The following is a 22,486-nucleotide window of genomic DNA, read 5'->3' as shown; positions in this document are numbered from 1 at the left end:
TTTTCCCTCACAGGAAATCCCCAGACTGGGAGTCTAGACATTTTGAGTTCTAGGACCTGCTTTGTTGTTGCTAACTAGCTAGTTAAACTTCTAGACCTAAAAGTCCTCATCTATAAAATGCAGAAGTAGATTTGTCATCCAGATTCTGTTCAGTTCTAACATTCTGTGATTTCATCACAGTGATTTTAATCACAAGTGTAACTACCTACGAGAAAGTAAAACATGGCTTTGAAAGTGTTCAGCTCTTAATACTTCAGGGGACCTACGTTACAGAGCTTCTCCTTTCAAAGGAAATGCACAAAGGCTCTTTTTTATAGTTTGAACATCTCCAAATACCATGTCAATAATAAATCAGGAGAGGGAGTAAATGAGGTTATTTCTTCTCTTTTCTCTTGGTCCCTTTTTACTCATTAAGGTCAGGGAAGGCACTTGAATAGAGAGAAACTAGGTTGACCTGGAGTTGAGCAGAACTTGCCTGGCCTGGGAAGATTGGACTAAATTGGAAGATAATCATCTTTGGAACTTTCTGACTTCATCCTGATAACTTTACCCAGAAGCTGGCAGCCTGCTCAAAGAGGAAGCTGACTTTCAGACTTTTAATGGTCACTGCCTCCAACCCAGGGTCTTTCCTTCCCCCAAAAAGACCCTCAGCCCCTGACTGCTAGTGTGTACATAAGCTTACATGCTTAAAATATTTCACAAATTGTATTAAGCTATTACACTCTATCCTCTTAGTATATTTCAATTTTTAAAGAGGAGTTTTTACTCCAGAATTTCTATCAACCAACACACATCAATAGTCTTTGGTGACAACTTGGTTTATCTTGTGTGTGTGTGTGTGTGTGTGTTTATGAGTGCTTGGGACGTGAGGAAGGAGTGTGGTTTTGGGAGGTGCAGAAAAGATAAGTACATCACTTAGCCCAGCTTTTGGGTGGGTGGGGGTGCTTTGTATTTCTAGGATGGAACTGAAACAGTCCTGGCAAGACAGCCTGGGATGGTGAGTCCCAGCAAGCTTCACCCTGTGGAAAGGCCCTTTAGAAAGCCTAGATCCAGAAACAATCCAGGGAGAGCAATATAAAAATCACCAAGTCCAGAGGGCCAAGGAGAGCCAACAGTTTGGAGCTGAGAAAGGACCACATCTTTTTTATGCTTTAATTTTTCAAAGCAGGGCTGCAGCAAGCTGAGAGAAAGCTGATAAGTTACTGTTCATCTTCATGGGCAGATGGGAACAGCAGTGGATTGAATTGGCTTACAGAACCAGAATCAAGGCTGATGCAAATACTCTGTCCCATTGTCTCTGTTATCACACTCACTTGTATGATTGTGGGCATTAGGTGGCCCCCAATTTAGGTCAGAACATATTGTCACTGTACCTTCTAGTCCATTGAATGAGCAATGTGGCAGTGTTTCTTAACAGGAATGACATGTCAAGCCACTTATCCCTTCAGTCTGTTGGGTAAAATATTTGAAATCAGCAATACAATTGCACACCATCCCTATCAACTCCCAATTCTATAATTATTCAAAAACAAGGGCTCTAGGAATAGCTGCTCCACTTTGAGTTTACAACCCAGTTCTAGAAACATTTGCTGAGCAGTTATTACCATAGTTAATCACTTCTAAAACACATATATACTAAGTGCTAAGTCGCTTCAGTCATGTATGACTCTTTGCGACCCCTCCGACTGCACCCCACCAGGTTCCTCTGTCCGTGGGATTCTCCAGGTAAGAATACTGGAGTCGGTTGCCATTTCCTTCTCCAGGGGATCTTCCCAACCCAGGGATCAAACCTGCATCTCTTTTGTCTCCTGCATTGGCAGGTGGCTTCTTTACCACTAGCACCACCTGGGAAGCCCCAAATAAATAACTAAATAAATAAACATCCCTGAATTTGGGACACATCTTTAAATTGATGGCATGTCATAGTATAATTGTCTGTGTTTGGTTTTTTAAATCTCTCTTAGTAGTTCATAAAATAATGGTGTATCTTACAATCAGTGGGGTTTTAGATTTGATGAAATGTGGTATGAGCTAGGCCAGGGATATGGGGATAAAAGGATTTAAGAGTAAGACAGGTCTCTGACCTCAGGGACCTTACTTATGCAACTAACTAAAACAATGTGGCAAGGGCTCTACTGGCAGTGCTAATACTAGTGCTGTGGGAGCACAGAGGAGGATCAATTAATTCTGCCTGTGGGGCTGGGAAGGACTTCATAAAGGAGGTGACATTTGAGCTGGGCCTTGAAGGATAAGAAGGATTTTTCCAGGCAAAGCATGGGGGCAGGGGCGGGGGCATTTCTGGAATGTGAATGTCGAAAGTCTATTTGGCTTCAAAGAAAACTCTTTAACAGCAATGAATTAGAACACTGCGATGTTACATTCTGCTGACTACGTTTTAAAGTCCCATGCGAGGTTCTACTCTGAAAACTGCCTGGATTCCAGCTCTTTGCAGATAAACTGGAGAATGCAGTTCTCATGACATAAACACGAGATTCCAGATAACAAATTGCAGGAAAAAATTTTCGACTGGTGCCACTATACCTGTGGCTGCCATCACTTTTGTTTTGGAAACAAAAGATCTAAGACATTTTCTTCATAGTACCCGGCTAAGTCCACTGTGAGTGGTCCGGTTTCAAAGAGATATATGAAACAGAAATACCACAGTGGCTCCTGTCTTCAAGAAGCAGTGTAACACAGAGATGAAGTGCCCAAACTTTGGTTATCTACTTACTAGCCTTGTGACTAGTCAAGTTGTGTGATTCTCTGTAGCTCAATTTTCTCACTTTGCAGGATGGGGTTAATAGTGTTGTCAGAAGGATAAGATGAGATCACATATAGTCAGTAAATGTCACCATCTTTATTATTATTATCATATAACTGACAAGGGGAAATTGATCAAGTCCATCTGTCTCCTCCCAGCTATTATTTTCATTAAGTTTTTTACACTTATTGACCCTCAAATCGTGTTCTCTGGAGAATTAGGCTAAACTCATTCATAAGATGTGTATCAATGATGTGTGAGATATATTTGGGAAGATGGAACAAATTGCAGAGGGGAGGGGGATATTTTGATTTTATTAGTGTATGAAACCTTAAGCCAAAGTAGTGAATCTGTCATGATGGACTTTCAGGCCTCAAGACAGATCCTATAAAGGGAATTTTCTTGGGTCAGAGCTCACCCAGCCCCCCTTCCAATCAGGTCAGAGTAAGGCTGGCCCCTGGCCTTGGCAGGCACAATACCAGAAGGAGGAAGAAAGCCCCGCTCTAGTGCTCCAGTGGGAAAAAGCTCATCTAGGAAGACGGAATGGAGACAAGAGAGGCTATTATAGTATTTTCCATTTCCCCTTGGCACAGGGAGCCATGCAGCTGGGGACCCACTACTACAGCTGCTCGGATAAGAATAAGTCATTGTCTTGTTTTCTGTACTCTTAAGACACTGAAGCTGTAGTTTCCCATGTATTGTAGGTGTGCCCTTCTTTCCATACTGAGTATCAAGGTGGTGTCTCCCCTGTTGAGTGGCCAGAGCTACTGTTCACACAGCCTCCTTCTCCCTCGCTTTCTCTTTCTCCCTCTCATTCTCATTCTCTTCCTCACCATTGATCACACCCAACTTTTGATGGTTGCAACATTTCAGTGGGCTCAAGTTGCATTTCCCAGGAGACTCAGTTTATACCTAGTTCTCTGAGGATGTGTTCTGGGGTACCCTTGAAGAGTTTCTTTGGCCTTTCAGCCCATGCCTGCTAACTCCATGATAGGTGTTGTCATGTATATTCCAGACCATGATAGAAGATATAACCTGAGAGATTCTTTTTTTATGTCAGTAGTACTATAGCCTGCACTTGGACTGTTGGTTGAGACTAGTTTATTTTGTGTCAAATACTTCCATGTACCTTGTCTTCTGTAATCTGCACAAAAGTCCTTGATCATCAGATGAGGAAACCAAGGCTCAAAGATATTAAATGACTTTTTCAATATCACACAGTAAGTAGTGGATCTGGAATTCAAACCCAGCTTGGCCAACTCCACATGTGATGTTTGTTCCATTATATCAGGTCACTTTTTGTACAGAAATTAATGAGCCAAAGGTTCAATCACCATAGAGGTTATTTAACTTTCTCAAGGATAAACTGGTTTATTGCCACAATCCGGACTCAACTTGAGTCAACCATTTCTTAAATGGCAAGGCTGAGTAGTGAAGATGCATCTGATTATTGAAAAGACCATAAAGTATACATCTGCTGATGGTGGGTTATTAGGTCTACATGACGGACACAGCACACAGTAACATAAACAAGAACAGTTGAAATATGAAGACCAATGGACAGCTCTCTAAAACAAGCTCCAGCACTAACAGAACCAAATTAATGAACAACAAGGAGTCTTTCTATGCTCATCAGAGCTTTGGGGTTTGAGTTTTTTCTTTATAATTAAAAATTACTAATCATATTTCACCCAATTTTTTCCTTTGTATCTTTGCTTCCTAAAATGTTTTCATTGAAAGATGGCTACTTTTTAAGAAAAAAAATGCTCTAAGCCCCCCTTACCGCTTGGACAGTGTTAAGTATGCTTGATAATTTGTATACTTCACTCTTATTCTTTCCTTGATGCTCTGGTAAATTTCTGAAAGTTCCAATGAAGGAATCATATTGTGTTCATTCATAACTAAACAGTTCTCAGAAAAACCATTTCAATATCTCTTTATTAAAATATCTTCAATAACAAAATATTTCCTTTAGATTTATAAATTTATTCAAGATTTTATAAAACAACATGTCCCCTTCATATAATGAAGTAGAAGAAAATCTGGAGAGCTGCTCTTGACATTCATGAATGTGGGTTATGTCAGCAGTGAACCTGGAGGGCATTTCTGGTTGTAAGGTAATCAACCTTTTAAAATGCATAATATATTTTATGTGGTTTTAATGAGTACAAAAAATACCTTTACATGTAGCATAAGGACTTTTCTCCCATAAAACATGAGTTATCTGAAATCTTTTCCTTTGGGTATATTTTAAGGTATGTTTATAAATAGAGCTGAGATTGAAGGGCTCCAGCTCATATGTTTGTGCCAAGGCAGGGCAGTGTACTAGAAAAGCAAGAGATGTGGAGTTTGCCTTGTTGGGTCACTGATAAGAAGACAGAGTTTAGGGTCCCAGAAATTTATGAGGGATCGACACTTGTGAAGGAAAAGAAGAGGAAGCAACACTGAGCAGAGAGGGAATTGCCATGTGAACAGCAAAGTCTTGACAACCAGACAGGAGCTCTGGAGTTTTATCCATCAAAGCGACCCCCATTGGGTGGAAATGGCTGGGCCTTTTGCCTCGCCAAATGCCGGTGGTCTCTGGAAGGCGGAGTGGCTCTCTGAGGATAAAGCTGTTCCCCAAAGAGCTCACGGCTAGAGATGTCTGCAGCCCTCACTCCCCCCTGTCGGGTAGAGTCTGTCCTTAAGGAGATTTGGGAGGTGCATCTTTGTATCCACCACCTTGTCCTCCAAACTCTTTCTGGCCCCCTTCAGGCCTCTCTTCCAGAGGGTAAACTTAGAAGAGTTATGTTCGTGGGACTGACAACAACCCCCACCTCTGCAGCTGCTCTTGGGGCTGCAATTATCACTCAGCATCTCCTTCCTTCAGCTTCTTAGGCTTCCCAGGGGGCTCACTGGTAAATAACCCACCTGCCAATGCAGGAGATGTGGGTTTGATCACTGGTCAGGAAGAGCCCCTGGAGAAGGAAATGGCAACCCACTCTAGTATTCTTGCCTGGAGAATCCCATGGACAGAGGAGCCTGGCGGGCTACAGTCAGCGGGGTCGCGAAGAGTCAGACAGGACAGCATGCCTGCACACAGGGTCTCCTTCCTTCACTCTCTGTTCTAGGTCATGCTCTTCTGGTGCTACCGCCCTCTGGTGGCCTCAGTGCCTTACTGGCTGGCCTGACCCAGACCATCTTCGAAGGGAGGGAGCCCCTGGTCATTATGCCCTTCTCAGGCTGGAGCTGCTGTATCTGTCCACCTCCTGTCATCATTGGGCAAAAGAGAACTCACAGAGGCCCAAGTGGCCACACAGTTCCACACGAGCTTCTTCAGGGTTCGGTTGTTTAACAGCAGCCCTGCTCCTGACAATCAGAGTCCATTACCCCTTCTGTGTCACTGACCTCTCTTCTGGCCTGCTGGACACTGGACACAAGGGCCCTAAAAGGCTTAGGCAGCACCTGTAGCTTAGAATTCAACGGGATTCTTGGGAATTCCCTGGTGGTCCAGTGGTTAGGACATGGTGCTCTCACTTCCGGGGCCCTGGTTTGATCCCTGGTCAGGGAACTAAGATCCCACAAGTTGCACAGTGCAACCAAAAGAAAAGGAAAGGAAACAAACTCAATGGGATTCTAGTTGTGTCGCCAGAGAAGGGATGTCTTCTTTGGAAACCAGGTCCTCAAGTTCTGTAGAGTTACAGGGAGGGTAAGTGCAAAGTTCCTGCATTAGGCAGGATTCAAACAGAGAAGTAGAACCATTAAGAGATTTTATTTTGATATCTATACCTATATCTTCTACATTTCTTTATCACCATCTATCTGTCTACCTATCTATCATCTATGGATAGAGATATCAGAGATGGTGTGACACGATGTTATATGGCATCCCATAATAAGTCCTGAAAGTGAAGTCACTCAGTCGTGTTTGACTCTTTGCGACCCCATGGACTGTAGTCTACCAGGCTCCTCGGTCCATGGAATTTTCCAGGCAAGAGTACTGGTGTGGGTTGTCATTTCCTTTTCCAGGGGATCTTCCCAACCCAGGGATCGAACCCGGGTCTCCCGCACTGCAGGCAGATGCTTTACCATCTGAGCCACCAGGGAAGACTTGAGACATTACTTTGCCAACAACAGTCCATCTAGTCAAGGCTATGGCTTTTCCAGTGGTCATGTATGGATGTGAGAGTGGGACTGTGAAGAAAGCTGAGCACCAAAGAATTGATGCTTTTGAACTGTGGTGCTGGAGAAGACTCTTGAGAGTCCCTTGGACTGCAAGGAGATCCAACCAGTCCATTCTGAAGGAGATCAGCCCTGGGTGTTCTTTGGAAGGAATGATGCTAAAGCTGAAACTCCAGTACTTTGGCCACCTCACGCGAAGAGCTGACTCATTGGAAAAGATTCTGATGCTGGGAGGGATTGGGGGCAGGAGGAGAAGGGGACGACCGAGGATGAGATGGCTGGATGGCATCACTGACTCGATGGACGTGAGTCTGAGTGAACTCTGGGAGTTGGTGATGGACAGGGAGGCCTGGCGTGCTGCAGTTCATGGGGTCACAAAGAGTCGGACACGACTGAGTGACTGAACTGAACTGAATAAGTCCTGAGAAAGAAGTTGCTGGCTGAAGACCTGCAGGCAGGAGAGTGAAGCCTATACTTGAAATCTGTGTCTGTTTCTATGAGAATGACTCATTGGCCCTTTCAAGATGGAAAAGAAATAATGCCAGTTGGCCTCAAGGAATAGTGCCATCTTGGGGGCTTTGTGTTGGTCTCTGTATGTGGCATATTCTGCAGTAGCATTAGAGAGATCAGCCTTCGTAAGCAGGAGTCCATGCTATTCAAGCCACGTGTAGCTTCTGTGTCTGCCACCGTGGGCACTGTGTTCATGTGCCCATCTTGCCATCACTGGGGTGGCCAGTGACAAAGACTGGCTGATGTTGGCTGCCCAGGTCATTTTGTTTACTTGGTTATTCAGTGCTTCCTCTGAGCAGTATGCTCTCTGGTGGATGTTAATATGTGATGCAAAGATCTTCACGCATAGAGCCAATTCTCACATGTCCGTTCACATGCTTCTGTCTCAGATCTCCTTGTTCATCTACCAGGCTTTTTCCTTCCAAACCCCTAACCAGCTACTCAGAACATTCACCACTGACCATCAGTGTATAAATATTTTAACCTAGAGCTACTTCTCTTTCCACCCAAAGTGGGTGATTAAGTATATCACCCAAATCACTGCCTATTGGCAGGACTTTCATGTGACACTCTCTTTCAAGTCCCCCATCCCCTGAAGGAGGCTAATACAGCTACCATCCATTTTTCACTTCTGCCCACATACTGATCCAACCCATCTGGAAACCAGGCTTTTCCCTCCTCCTCCAGTTAATCTGATGGGGGTTCCCACAGATCTGTTGGCATGAACTGAGGGAGGTGCTCTGTACAGCAGTGGTGCGTGCCATGGGCATTGGAGCTACCTGAGCTGGCACCTTGCGTATGCCCTTTAGTACTGTTCATGATCACCCTTGGATACCTCCCTTTCATCTTGCAATGAATTGTTGCTGGGTCTGTCTGACCTTATGATTTAATGGACCTGATAAGACCCAGTTTATGATAGATAATTCTAGTTGCAAGATTACTTCGTGTCCCATGGTCAGGTGTTTCATCTTCTCCAGGGCCCAGCAGCATACCAGGAGCTGTTTTTCTAAAGGCATGTGACTCTCTTCTGCAGATGGCATGGCCTTGTTCCAGAACCCCGTGGGCCTGCATTGTGATTCTCCCATGGGGGTTTGCCATGGATTCCATACTATGTCTTTCCCACTGCTGATACCTCTAATTCCATGTGATCTGCCAAGATCGCATGGCTGAGCAGCATGCATGGTAGCCTGGACCTGCTGCAAAGCCCTTCACTGCTCTGGGCCCCAGTCATTGCTGGTGTGTGTTGCCTTGTCCCTTGGGATGGAGTAGAATCTCTGGATATGAGATACACTGCCTCTACAACCCAAGAAGACCCATCAGAGGTCATGATTCCTTCTCTTGTGGCAAGAGGTACAAGTGTAAGAAGTTGTCTTTTGCTTTGAAAGGGATGCCCCAGCAAATCCCTGGCTACTGGACCTCTAAATATTTTATGGATCTGGTAAACCTCTGAATCTGTAGGGTTTATCTGCCAGCCTCAGGAGTACATGCATCTTACCAAGAAGTGGAACAATAGCTCCCTCTTGCTCTTCTAGTCTGATCAATGAAATGTCAATATAGTAGGCTAGTGAGATGTTCTGCAGGATTCCCAGAAGGCTCTGATCTCTTCAGACTAAATTATGACAGAGGATAGCAGAGCTAATATAGCCCTGGGACAAAGCTTTAAGTGTGGGACTTCCCTGGTAGCACAGTGGATAGGCATCTACCTGCCAGTGCATGGGACACAGGCTCGATCCCTGGTCCAGGAAGATTCCACATGCTGTGGAGCAACTAAGCCCGCGTGCCACAACTACTGAGCACATGTTCTAGGGCCGACAAGCTGCAACCACTAAAGCCCGCGTGCCTAGAGCCTGTGCTCCACAACAGGGGAAGCCACCACAATGAGAAGCCCCCACTCACCACAACTAGAGAAAGGCCTCACAAAGAAATGAATATCCGCCAGAACCCCCCTCAAAAAACCCCAAAACTGTAAATGTGTATGCTATTTCCTATTCCATTTGAATGCTAATTCTTTTTGATTCTCCTTTCTGATTGGGACAGAAAATAAAGTATTTGCCAAATCAGTGGCCATAAGGATGTATTTAAGGTGATCACATCTATCATAGCTGATGTGATTGGAGCTACTACTTAGTTGAACTTGTGGTGGTCTACAGTCCTATCCCAGCTAATGTCTGCAGTCACAAGACTGGCAAATTAAATAGAAATATGATGAGAATCACCACCCTGCAATCCTTGAGAACCTTAAGGGTGGTATTAATCTCTACAAGCCCCTTCTGCAATGTGACAATTTACTGTCACAGCCAAGCAGGGTGGTGTGGTGCTGGTGGTTCAGTATCAGAGGTTTCCACTTGCCTTCCCCACTGTGATAGCTCTTATCTCACTGGCCAAGGACACAAAGTGGTAGTTGTGCCAACTACCTAATTGTACCCTGGGAGACTAGAGTGATGACCACGGAGTTCTTGCACCCACGGACCTTCCATGAACTGGATCTTGGCCAGGACTCCACGTATGACCTGGGCCTCATATGTTCCCACTTTCACTGGAGGCTATGATAGTTTGAGTATCCGGGTATCTATGTCAACTCAGACCCTATGTCCTATAGTCCTCAAAATATCGAAGTGTACTCTTTCTCCAGTACACAGTTACCCAAATAAATGACCAGAGGTCCCTTTGCAGAAGGGGAATCACTATAGTGGATACTTGCTGTGATATTGCAGGGTCCTTTCTCTGAGGGATTCAGCCAGGTCTTCTATCAATGAGTCGAAAACTGAATTGGGTCTGGAAACTGGAAAGGGGATCATTTTTTTTTTTTTTTTGAAACAACGGGACTTGGTCTCCCAGACTGTTTCTGTTATCACAAATGGAATAGTAATAGTGCCTGTAAATTTTTCCCTAGGGATGCTACGTTCTGTTCACCATCTCCATAACTCTGTGGGTTGGACCCCTTGGCTGCCAGTGTGAACTTGGTTATATTACAATTACTGCAAACTCCTGGCGTCTGGTGATTAAGCACCACAACCTGGCTTCTGTTGTCATGAGTTTTTTCAACTATAATGCCATCAGTAACCTAAGTTTATGACAGTTTTTTCTCAGACCTGGATGGCAAAGGAGGCCACCACTAAACTCTTGAGTGATGTTGGCGTCCGTCTCACCTGAGCATTCCTGACAGCTTTGTTAATAGTGTGCTCTCTGGCTCTTCCTATGGAAGACAAACTTTTCTGCTGGTTCTTGTGGTTGGACGTGGGGATGTCCATTCCAGCATGCCCACTTCCTTGAGCCTTCTAATCCCATCCTCAACTATTTGTCACCACAGTAATTGACATTTCAAATCCATACAGCATAGGCTATCACATTTTCCTTCTAGGAGCCATCCTAATAGAAAATTTACACCACTTCCTGGGGTCCATTACAAGGTGTTATACCTGTATTTCAGGAAAGTACTCAATAAACTCAATTACATCTCTCTGAGTTTATCTACCCCCACATCAATCAACCAACCTCAAAATCCAATCTTACGTATATTCTCCCTTCTCCTGCAGACACACACCAGCTACCTCTTGCAGCTTCTTTGGAGTATAGTCCTTTTCCTCTGTTATCAGACCCAGTGCATCTGGGTTATGTTTAGACTTATCCTGTATTCACAGCACCATTTGTTGCAGAGACTAGCCTTTGCCCACTGTGTTCTCTTGACACCCTGGTCAAAGATGACTTGGCTGTATATGTATGAGTTTATTTCTGGGTTCTCTATCCTGTTCCATTGATCTATGTATCATTTTTATGCCAATACCATACTATTTTGATTACTATAGCTTTGTTATATAGTATGAAATCAGAACACATGATGCCTCCAGGCTTGCTCTTCTTTCTCAAGATTGTTTTGGCTATTGGGGGTCGTTTGTGTTTCCATATGAATTTTAGGATTGTTTTTTCTCTACTTCTGTGGGACTCTGGAGCAACCAATGATGACCTAAGTGCTCTGTTATCAAGCCAAAATAGCTACACCTTTATAATCCTACCTCTCTGAGTGAACAGATGCAGGCTGTCTCAGAAAAGGTGCGATCTTGCTGTGAGGTAACTCTCTGTAGCTGTGGAAGGAGCTGACAGCTGGAGGCTGTTTGCTGACTGAACTCCCCACAGCTAGGCGGCATTTCCTTCCTCGAGGTGGACTTCTTTGTGTCTATCACAGAGAAGACGAGGAGGATCTGAGTCCTGACTCACTGTGTGACACCAGACAAAGTTCTACATTGCTGATTCTTTATGGAAATACCTCTCTTGTGGGGTTGTTATGGGAAGATTAAAGGAAGCAATACACATATGATATCACTTTGTAAATTCTAAGGTGTATTATAAATCTCCACATGCAAAAAAAGTCCACATTAACTGGGATTCATAGGGTTTTTTCCCTTTCTCTGAACTACTTCCACTTCTTTCAGTCTCCTAAATTAAGGTGATGCACTGAATAAAGTCTTAGCCAGCATTTTTCCTGTATTGGGGTATTTAATATCCTTTCATGTGAAGATCCATGTTTGACTTAATATGGATATCCAATAGTGCCTAATACAGAGCTTTGTTTGTTGTTGTTTAATCACTAAGTCATGGACTTATGGACTTATGGACTATAGCCTTATGGACTATAGCCCACCATACTCTCTGTCCATGGGATTTTCTATGCAATAATGCTGGAGTGAGTTGCCACTTCCTTCTTGAAGGGATCTTCCTGACCCAGGGATCAAAAGTCTCCTGCACTGCAGGCATATTCTTTAATTCTGAGCCACCTCGGAAACCCAACACAGAGCTTGGCACTCAATAAATATTTGCTCAATTAGTGAGTGAATGGGAAAAGTTGTGCCCACTTTTAGAGGAGACAAAATGTAATCAGAAATGAATAATTATCTGGACAATTAGATTAAATAATAAACCCATATTTTATTTTCATGATAGAGCTACATTAGTAGACCAACAGGTTGTGAAATCCTTTAGTTTGAATATGCCATTACCAATGGGCTGAGAATTTCCCATCAGATGGGTCCTGCATGGTCTGAGACAATAGTCATTGGCTTCCTTGTAACAGGCACAAAGTGTTAGCAGTATTTACCTGGTGGCTTTATGATCATGTTCATGCAAGTAAGCTCTTGTTTGGGTAGACAATCCTTCTTTCTATCGTATGAGGATCCTATGTGATCATGTACATAAGAAGCTTTGTAAATGACTGTGGTACATGCTTTCATTTCCATTAATATTATTTTCTGACCAATCAGTCCCTCCCTGAAAGATAATTTCAAGCCACTGTCAAGAAGTCCTTTCTGGACTTTCATGGTGGTACAGTGCATAGGAGTCAGCCTGCCAGTGCAGGGAAGATGGGTTTGAGCCCTGGTGTGGGAGGATTCCATGTGCAGTGGAGTGGCTGGGCCCATGCACCACAACTACTGAGCCCACAATCGATAGCCTGTGGGCCACAACTCCTGAGCCCAAGTGCCGTAATTACTGAAGCCTGTGTGTCGACAGCCTGTGCTCTGCAATAGAAGAGGTTACCACAATGAAAAGCTGCACACCGCAACAAATAGTAGCCTCTGCTCGCCGCAAGTAGAGAAAGCTTGCCCATAGCAACAAGACCCAGCATAACCATAAATAAATAAAATAATTTTAAAAAGTCCTTTCCTTGAGGCCTTGCCCAAAAGTGTCACTTTCTCACTGAAGGCTGGACTTTATAAGTAATTTCCTCTTTCTTTCCTATCAAAACATGAGCTCCTTGATTATCACAGTACAGATATTCAATAATATTTTTTGAATGGCTAAGTGACTGAATGAAATATTTTTAAAAGGCTATTTAAAAAAGATGTTTATTGCTAAATAGAAGGCCTCATTTGTTCCCATTCTATTAAATGTTCTGGTTCCAAGAGAACAAGTGAACTGCTTTTTTTTCACTCTAGGCTTTCCCCAAGTTTCATAGAAGTTTACACAGGAACTTTTTCATTTTTATGTATGATTTCAGTTTTATTTATACTACTATATATATGTATATGAAAAGAAAAATACACACATATAGGGAGAGAGTCAACCTATATTACAGTCAATACATTTGTAACTTTTTCTGCTTAAAATTTTCTAATTAAATTTTCTATACAAAGTCATTGCCAATTACTATGGCAATGCTTACATAGAGCTTAAATAACCAAAATACATTTAGAAAGCTATAGTCTTGCAACCCCTCCCTCTCCAAAACTGAATAATTAACATCATAACTTGCATGTATATATAATATTTGAAAAACAATATCTCAAATCAAGTATAAAAGTATCAATACCACCTACTTTGAATCACAATATTCCCATTACTTTGTACAGTGTTTATACATAGATTATAATAGCTTCTGAAATACTAGTTGTTTAACTATTGTTACCTTTGCTGAACAGTGTGACATTATAGAAATTGTTTTGGTTTTATTATGGAAAATTTCAAACATACAGAAAAGTAGGCAATAATATAATGAACCCCCACAGATACATCATTCAGCTTCAATAATTACTAGCACATAGCCCAACTTGTGTCAAATATATTTCCTCCATTCTTCCTCACCCAACTCCTATAGGACAATTTTAAAGCAAATCCTAGACAGCATATCATTTCACCAATAAATGCTTCAGTTTCTAAAAACTATTTTGAAAGAAATATTTGCCATGTCGTGTTTGTTTACTGGTATCTATAACAATATTAATCTCCTTGAGGAAAATGTAAAATCAAATATTCTCAACAAGGCAGTATTGGTATTTAATCCTGTATTCTTTCTTTGTTTTATCTTTGGCTGCACTGGGTCTTCATTGCTGCAAGCAGGCTTTCTCTACTTGTAGCTCATGGGCTTCTCATTGCAGTGAGTCCTCGTTGTGGAGCACAGGCTCTAGGCATACAGACTTCAGTACTTGTGGCACATGGGCTTAGTTGCCTCATAGCACGTGAGATCTTCCCAGACTAGGGATAGAACCAGTGTCCTTTGCATTGCTAGACAGATCTTCACCACTGGACCACCAGGGAAGCCCTAATTCTACATTTTTCAAAAGCAGCTTAAAGGACTTCCCTGGCAGTCTAGCAGGGGGCAGGGGTTCAATCCATGGTCGGTGAACTAAGATCCTATATGCCGTGTAGAGTAGGCCCCCTCACCAAAAAAAAAAAAAAAAAAAAAGGCAGCTTAAATTAAAACAACACATATATTTATTATCTCACAGTTCCAGGAATCCAGGCTTGGTTTAGCTGAGTCCTTCGCCTCAAGGTCTCTCACAAGGCGCAATCAAAGTGTTGACTGGTGCTGGGGCCTCTTCTGAGACTCAACTGGGGAAGGATCCATTTCTAAAATTTCACAGTTTGCTGTCAGGGTTTATTTATTTGTGGTCTCTGTTGGACTGAGGGACTCAGTTCCTGGCTGTCTGCTGGCCAGACACTCACCTCATTTTCTTGTCACCTAGGTTTCCCTAATATGGCTGCCTGCTTCACCAAAGTGCTGAGACAGCAACAGGGAGTCTGCTTAGCAAGACAGAGGTTACCATTTTACATAACATAATCATGGAAGTGACACCCATAGCCCCTGCCACATTCTACTGGTTAAAAGCAAGTTTCAGGCCACACTTGAAGGGAGACAATTACACAAGGTGTGAATGCCAGGAGATGGGGATCGTTGGGAGCATCTGAAAGCCAGCATGTCACACCTCAGACCTAGAATGACAGATAAAATCAAGGTTCAAAACAACCTTCAGAGTGGGGTCCAATCACTCAGGAGCAGGGCTCTGTTAAGATTGACTGTGGCCAAGAGGTGAACTGGGTACAACAAAAGGCCTCTTAGACAACCTCCACTAATCTGACTAGCTGAACTCACAGATACTTTCCAGTCTCTGTGGATGTGCTCACTAATGCCTGAGCTGCCTGCCTACAGGAGTCACCTGCCTGTGGAAGGCTTCCCACCGGTCAGCCCTGAGCACCTCATCCACTGGGGTGGTATACCTTCCACAAGTCAGTTCAGTCTGTCCCTCTTTTGGACCATTCAGGCTGCTACAACAAAATATCACAGACTGGGTGGCTTATAAACAATGAATTTTTCTTCACACTTCTGGAAGTTAGAAGTCCAATGCGAATGAGCCAGAACAGTCTCATTCTATTGAAGGCCCTTTTCTAGGTTGCAGACTGCTAGCCCGCTGTCTATGGGGTCCCACAGAGTTGGGCATGACTGATGTGACTTAGCAGCAGCAGCAGCAGCAGCTTCTCACTGTATCCTTACATGGTGAAAGGGGTGAGTTAGCTCTCTGGAGCTCCTTGTGAGTGAAAGTCACTCAGTTGTGTTCAACTCTTTGCGACCTGACCCCGTGGACTATACAGTCCATGGAATTCTCTAGGCCAGAATACTGGATTGAGAGCTCCTTGTATAAGAGCACTAATTTCATTCAAGAGGGTTCCAACCTCATGACATAGTCACCTCCGAATATCATCACCTTAGGGGTAAGAATGTCCATACATGAATTTTGGAGGGACACATTCAGACCAAAGCAGTCCCCTAACCCCTAATAACACTAGTTATTGTAATTATAACTAAATATTACATAAATTGAATAGATATGGCTATAAAAACATTTTATAAAAGATAAGTTTAATGATTATAGAAACTGTTAAAAGACTCAAATAGCTAAAATATCATTGTCAGTTTAGTTGTGGTTGAGATATCAGTAAAGATAGGAAAACATATGAAAATCTAGAAATATTCTGCTCTCAGATTTCACTACTCATATCTCTAAGTCCTTTATTTGTTTTGAATAAACAGACACTGGAAATCAGATGCTGCATAAATGTGCTATTTAAACAAGAAGGATAAGGAGAAAAATCCATTAGCATATTCATGTTCGGGGGAAAAATACATTGGCCTTAAATCAATAGATTGGTGAGCAAGTGTACAGGTTTTAAGATAGGATAAAATGTTCATGTATCTTATTTCCTTTTTTGGAATGATTTTGTAGTTAGCATATATTGATCTCTATCAGAACTGGCTGTTGACAGTCTCCTCATGTATTCCATGGGCATCCCAGGGGAAAGCTGGCTTCCCACCCACCTTCTGCTGTGCTCTTCTTCCAAGTGGTACCATGCTTGCTTGGGCCTCTGACTTCCATTTCCCAGCACCAAGTAGTTGGTGTTCCCTGCCATATAGGTGATTTCATTCACCCATAGGTATGGGTGGCTGGAGATCCGGCTGACTGCCATGCAGATCAAGAATCCTGCTTCTCTCAGCTCATGATGTTTCTCTAGGCCTGTGACTGATTGGAGCCTTTCAGGTGCTTGGCAAACCACAGCTGTGGCTCCTTCCAAAACCCAAGGGTTTGAGAACAGAAACCTGAAGGTTTTCATATCCAGCTGTGTTTACCTGAATCTGCCAGGGAGACCTGCTGCCCTCCCCTTATCTGTCCTAATTGCTCCTTTCTTTTTTTGTTGACAGTTTTATTCATATAACTTCCTAATACATATAATTCATTCATTTAATAATACAATCCAGTGATTTTTACTATATTCATAGGCTTGTACAACCATCACCACCACCTAATTTTAGAAAATTTTCATCATCCCAAAAAGGAAAACCTGTACTGATTAAGCAGTAGTTTCCCATTTCCCTATCCTCCACCCCCAAGCAAATACCAATTTGCTTTGTCTCTACTGATTTGCCTATTCTGGGTATGTTATGTCAATGGAAACATTGTTTTCTTTCATTGCACATAATGTTTTTGAGGTTCATCTAGATTGTAGCATGTATTAGTACTTCATTCTTTTTATGGCTGAGTAATATCTCCACTGTATGGATATACCACTTCTTGTTCATCTGTTCATCTGTTGTGAACATTGTATAGTTTCTACTTTTTTGGCTATTATGAATAATGCTGCTATGAACATTAACTTACAGGTTTCTATGAGGACGTATGCTTTCGTTTCTCTAGGAGGAGAATTGCTAGGTCATATGCTAACTCTAACTTGTCTAGGAACTGAGGATGCATTTCATAGAAAATTTATTATTAATTTTCAGCATGTAAATTTTTTACTTCATGGATCAGTCACCAGCCAGTTTAATCTCACACTTGCATCTCTGTTATTCATATGTTCCATGATCATTTGGTGTCTTCTCAGGGAATAAAAGTAAATTTGATTATTGGTCTAATCACAAGTAGAATTAGGCAACTGAACACAACATAAAATATATATAAATTTTGGTTAATTAGTTGCCACTACTCCTTAATTTATCCACTGTCCTTTTTGTATTTAGGTCAAACATTTTTACTCTAATCAATTTGAAAAATGATGAAAAATTGAGTACACTACTTATCTCTCACTAATTGTATTCTTGTTGTTATTTTAGAAAGATGATGAAAGGAAGTAGCTGAATTTGAAATTTAACATTGGGTAGATGCACCATAATTTAACCAAGCCCTTACTGATGGACACTTGAACTCTTTTTAATCTTTTAAATGATTTAGAATGTTTTGAATATAAGACCATAAGACATGGAAACTTTGGGGATATGACTTTGGCCATTTACTTTTAAACAATTGTTTTCAGGAAGAGATAAAGGGAGTAAGGAACTCCCACACAGAAGTTAACCAGATATACCTGGGTACAATTTAAGATTTCTCCCATAAACCTCTTCAGGAGTAGTTTTGAGATCCATGAATTTGCTGTGTGATGCAGGGAGCTCAAATCCAGTATTCTGTGACAACCTAAATTGGATGGGATGGGGTGGGAGTGGGAGGGAGGTTCAAGAGGGAGGGGACATATGTGTACCTGTGACTGATTCATATTGATATATGGCAGAAACCAGCACAATATTGTAAAGTAATTATTGTCCAATTAAAAATAAATTTAAATTAAATAAGACATAATGGAAAAAACAAAAGAAAATTATTAAGAGTTTTTAAAGAGTAAACTCATTTCAAAATGGCCTATATAGAAATGGACTCCTATATAGGAATGGACTCTAAAAAAAGTGCATATACGTATAAGTTTTGCTGTACAGCAGAAACTAATGCAACACTATTAATAAACTATACTCCAATAAAAATTAATTTTAAAAAGTTTGATAACATATATTTGAAAAGTTGCTTGCATTTTGAAAACAGAAAAGAAATAGAAACCAGGTAAAATATACTTTAAGCAAAAGACTCAAAAATATTTTTTGAAAACAAGAGGAGTCAGAAGAACCAAGGGGACTATAAAGTGAATATATTTAAGAGTTTATAAATTTCATTCAAAACAAGGCTTCATTTGTTGGGTTTTTTTTAAATACGTGATTTGAGGTGCTGTTTTCATTTTCAAAAGACAACCACTTTCAAAATATTTAAACAAATCTTGACTGTATTTACCATGATATTTCCAAATAATATATGCATATTATTGTTTCTTGATTCGTTCATTTGAGACATTATCCATTCTCTTTTCTTTTTCTTGGTAAAAGTATATATTGAAAGTTTATTATGTTCATTGTGCTAGAGCTTAAATGTAACATAAAAAAGAAACCATGGTTTATCAAGGTTTTTATAGTTTCAAGGTCTTTATAATTTAGGAGCTGAGTCAAGAATACAAAAGTTAATACATTAAAAATGCAATTATTATAATTGAATGTGAGGCATATACATTTTCTAGCACTATTCCCTAAATACCTCTTGCATTATCTTGATTTTTTTAACAAGGTCTTTTTTTTGGCTGTGCTGGGTCTTTGTCCCTGCATGGGGTTTTCTCTAGTTCTGGCTTCTCTTGTTGTGAAGCACAGGATCTAGGTGCTCGAATTTCAGTAATTGCAGCATGTGGGCTCAGTAGTTGTGGCTCTCGGGCTCTAGAGCACAAGCTCAATAGTTGCTCTGAGGCGTGAGGAGTCTTCCTGGATCAAGGATTGAACCTGTGTCTCCTACATTGGCAGGCAGATTCTTTACCACTGAGCTACCAGGGAAGCCCTGTTTTCTGTTTTGTTTTGTTTTTTAAATAGACTTTATATTTTAGAACCATTTTATGTTTACAACAATACTAAGCATAATACTAATACTAAGGTATAGAGATTTCCCATATACCTCCTATCTCCATGTATGCATATCCTCTCCCATTATTTACATCCCCCACCAGAGTGGTACATTTGTTACAAATGATGAACCGACACTGAAATATAATCATCCAAATCCACAGTTTATATTACCATTCACTCTTGATAGTGTACATTTTATGAGTTGAGACAAATGGATAATAATATGTATCCACCATTATAGAATGATAGAGTATTTGTGCCTGGGTGCTCAGTTACTTCAGTCGTGTCTAACTCTTTGCAACCCTGTGGACTATAGTCCACCAGGCTCCTCTGTCCATGGGGTTCTCCAAGCAAGAATACTGGAGTGGGGTTGTCATGCCCTCCCCCAGGGGGTCTTCTCCATCCAGGGATCGAACCTGGATCTCCTGCCTTGCAGGTGGATTCTTTACCCACTGAGCCACCTGGGAAGCCCACAGAGTATTTTCACTGCCCTAAAAATCCACTGTACTCTGCCTATTCATCTATCTTCCTCTCACCCCTGCCCCAATCCCTGGCAACTACTGATTTTTTTAATGCCACCTTTTGCAAAATGTCAAATAGTTGGAATTATACATTATGTAACATCTTAAGATTGACTTCTTTCACTCAGTAATATGTATTTAAGCTTCCTTCATGTCTATTAATGTCATTACTCATTAGGGAAATGCAAATCAAAACCACAGTGAAATACCACTTCACACCCACTAAGATGGCAATAAACAAAAAGAAGGATGATAACAAGTATTGGTAAAGATACGGAGAAAATTTGAAACCTCATACATTGCTGGTATGAAGCAAAATGGTGCAGCTGATTTGGAAAACCATTTGACAGTTCCTCAAAAAGTTAAACATATTTACTACATGACCTAGCAATTCCACTTCTAAGTATACATCCAACAGAAATAAAATATACAATCTCACAAGACTTGTCTGTGAATGTTCATAGCAACATTATGTATAATAGCCAAAATGTGGAAATAATCTGTGTCCATTGATACATTGATAAAGTGTGGTATATCAGTAAAATAGAGTATCAATCAGCCATAAAAGGAATGAAGTACTGATCCATACCACAACATTGATGAACCTTTAAAAAATGACGTTAAATCAAAGAAGCCAGACACAAAAGGCCCCATATGGATAATTCCATTCATCTGAAACATCCAAGATAGACAAATCCATCGAGACAGAAAGTTAATTAGAGGTCAAGGTTGCACAACTTTGTGAATACACTAAAAAGCAATGAACTGTACATTTAAAAATGGTATGTGGCATGTGAATTATATCTTGGGGTGGGGGAGAGGAAGAAAAGGAGTAGGGAAAAAAATACCACTACCAAGCAAATGAAATTGCTGATGTTGTCACAGATTCTCCTAAGGTGCCAATTATTTTCTCTGTGAAGGGAAGGGGCAGGTTTCTGATAAAGCCAACATCTAATTGGGAATGGCTGTGCTCCAGGACCCTGCAGGACACATTTTAATAACACTCCTCTAATAGTTACTCTGGTAATTTCACCAGAAATGTGTGCAGTACATTTTGCTTTCCCCAACAATTTCTGTTAAAAGCACAGTGATGTTTTCTGTTCTATGTTTATCCAAAACTTAGATGCACAGGTTGTTCTTGAAAGACATTTTCTTCTCCATCTGAGCAATGGACATGCCAGGGAGCTGATCATGTCTGATGAGAAGCTGTCTCACTTACACACATTGCTGGCCTATGAAAGAGGATTAATGCAGTGTCAGTTAAGTGACATGCTCTTGTTTGTAGTTTAAATCCCATAAATTTGTGATCAAGCATTTGTTTTTATATTGAAATGGGAGAATATAAATACTCAGGCTTGTGTGTAATGATTTTGCCACCTAGTTTGCCAGTGAAAAGTTTTTCTTTCACTTGTTTGTTGTTAATGCTGCTTGGCTTCCTGCCAGTTAATAACAATTACCCCACATTGTCATCTTGTCTGAAAGAATTCTGCAGTAGTAGATTCTGCACAAATGTCTAACGAATGAATGAATGATGTGTTTTTCTTGTTTATTTTTCATGGGGGGTACAGAATCATAAATAAATGCTTTATGTTGTGAGTCAGCCATAAAGAAATTAGATCCAACATCATTTAAATGAAAAATCAAAGGCCAGGAAGCAGATAGACAGTAGTGTGATGGGATCTGTTATGAACGTGGATCACTTTGTTCCCAGCCAATAGCATGATTCCTAGGAGTCCAGGAAAGAGCCAGGCAAGAGTGAGGGTTAGGCCATAAAAGAAGGTAGGTCTCTCTGTGCACAGTCTCCTTACTTCCTCTTGCAAGCAATTGATCTCCCCTTAACTCTAGTTACTGAATGAAGGCTTCATATTGGCATGGAGTGCAGTTTCTTAAAAGACCCCCAAAGATTGGGTTTGCTGAGCTTAAACTGAAAAAAAGTGAAAGCTAGTCGCACAGTCATGTCCAACTCCACGATTTCATGGACTGCAGCCTGTCCCACTCCTCTGTCCATGGAATTCTCCAGGCAAGAGTACTGGAGTGCGTTGCAGTTTCCTTCTCCAGGGGATCTTCCCAACCCGAGGATGGAACCCATGTCTCCCACATTGCAGGCAGGTTCTTTACCAGCTGAACCACAAGCCCTTGGGAACACTTAATGCTCTCTGTTGCCCCTTGTGGGTGCTCAAAAGGCTTACAGCCTGATAAACTGATAAGGAACAGATAGCTTCATCATGGGAGATGAAATAATCAGAAGTTGAAAAGTTTAGCCAAGTTGTCAACGATTAAGGACAACTCCTGTGTTAAGGTTGAAAGTCACTTTGATTGCTCACTTACAGATGACAGCACTCAGGTCACAGAACTCTTTGCTTGCCCTGTTCCTAAACCATTTGCCAGCCCTGTTTTTCTCCCCTTCTTTGAAAGTGTCTTGAAAGGTCTGTAAGCTCCAACCTGAACACCACCCACACTTGGACAACAGTGGTATCCCTGGCAAGTCCAAATCCCTTTCTTGCTGCA

The sequence above is a fragment of the Ovis aries genome, chromosome X (genome assembly GCF_016772045.2).
Source record: "Ovis aries strain OAR_USU_Benz2616 breed Rambouillet chromosome X, ARS-UI_Ramb_v3.0, whole genome shotgun sequence".
Taxonomy (NCBI): Eukaryota; Metazoa; Chordata; class Mammalia; order Artiodactyla; family Bovidae; genus Ovis; species Ovis aries.
Note: the sequence above shows the minus strand (reverse complement) of the source record.